Source organism: Cariama cristata, unplaced genomic scaffold, assembly GCF_000690535.1.
Source record: "Cariama cristata isolate BGI_N322 unplaced genomic scaffold, ASM69053v1 scaffold32072, whole genome shotgun sequence".
NCBI lineage: Eukaryota > Metazoa > Chordata > Aves > Cariamiformes > Cariamidae > Cariama > Cariama cristata.
In genome coordinates this window covers 31-1,241 of record NW_009602607.1, presented here as the reverse complement: position 1 = coordinate 1,241, position 1,211 = coordinate 31, and the positions used below count along the sequence as shown (strand labels likewise).

General features: G+C 54.9%; 1 pseudogene; it reads left to right on the top strand.

The window, feature by feature from the left end:
* The first annotated feature begins 352 nt into the window (after positions 1-352).
* Positions 353-610, top strand: LOC104157498 (annotated as a pseudogene).
* The last annotated feature ends 601 nt before the right edge of the window (positions 611-1,211 follow it).

Below are 1,211 nucleotides of genomic sequence, written 5' to 3'. Positions count from 1 at the left end.
CTTGAGGTGACCCTGAGAGCTAGCCACAGCGCGTTTCTTCAGAGAACAGAAAAAGCCCTGTGGGTGGCTAAGCAGGAGCCAAAATAAAACCTGCTGTGTGCTTGGCTCTTGTTCCTGGTGGGTTCTGGTGCTCTTTGACACCAGAAATGGCTTTAGAGAGGCCAGGTCCCAGCTGCCAGGGAGCCGAGCCCACCGTCCCACCACTGCTGTGCTCCACCTGGGGCCGGGCCCCCATCCTCGCGGTGCTCTCGCAGACGTTCAGAAATCCCGACTCTGCTCCGAGTGCCTGCAACACCTGTGCCCGCAACACCTGTCACCCAAATTAAGCCACTTTCTTTTCCTGGTGTCGCAGGTATGTCGAGAGTACCAGCGTGGCAACTGCAACAGGGGAGAGAACGACTGCCGGTTCGCTCACCCCGCCGACAGCGCCATGATCGACACCAACGACAACACGGTCACTGTCTGCATGGATTACATCAAAGGGAGATGCTCACGGGAAAAGTGCAAATACTTTCACCCTCCTGCACACCTGCAAGCCAAGATCAAGGCTGCCCAGTACCAGGTTAACCAAGCTGCAGCTGCCCAGGCAGCAGCGACTGCAGCTGCCATGGTGAGTTTGGAAAACACCTCTGGAGTAGAAGTATGTTGACGAGAGATGATGATTGATGCGTTAGCTGTTCTTGCTGGAGGGGGGTGCGTGTAAGTGTGCTCGGGGGTCCCAGTCACTACACGGTGCAATGAGCTTTCCTCAGCATGTGGTGCCAGATCTGCTCTTAAGTAGTTTCAGACCGTTAAGGTGTTTCACTAATTTTGCCTGCCGACGTACAGAGTTCCTATATGTACATATATGTGTGCATACGTGTGTGTGTGTCTGTATGTGTGTGTGCATATATGTATATATAGTTTATTGTATGTTTGTGTGTGGGTAGACGCGTATCTATCTAGCTGCACAGATAGATAAGCCCGTATTTCAGTTGCCGTAAGTCCGTGTTTGTAGAGACTCGGTTTGAAGTCGATCTGACTGTGTTAATGCTGTTCGTAGCCCGCTCCCCCGTCCCCCACGCGAGGGCTGTCGGCGGCTCTCGCGGGGCAGTAGCGCCAGCCGCCTGGTTGTAGCAGCCAGATCTGGAACTGCTCAGGACCTGGTTTCCTGGCGAGGAGAGGACAGCACCCCGAGGAGGGCTGCGGTGGCGCTTTGGCCTCCCTGTGCT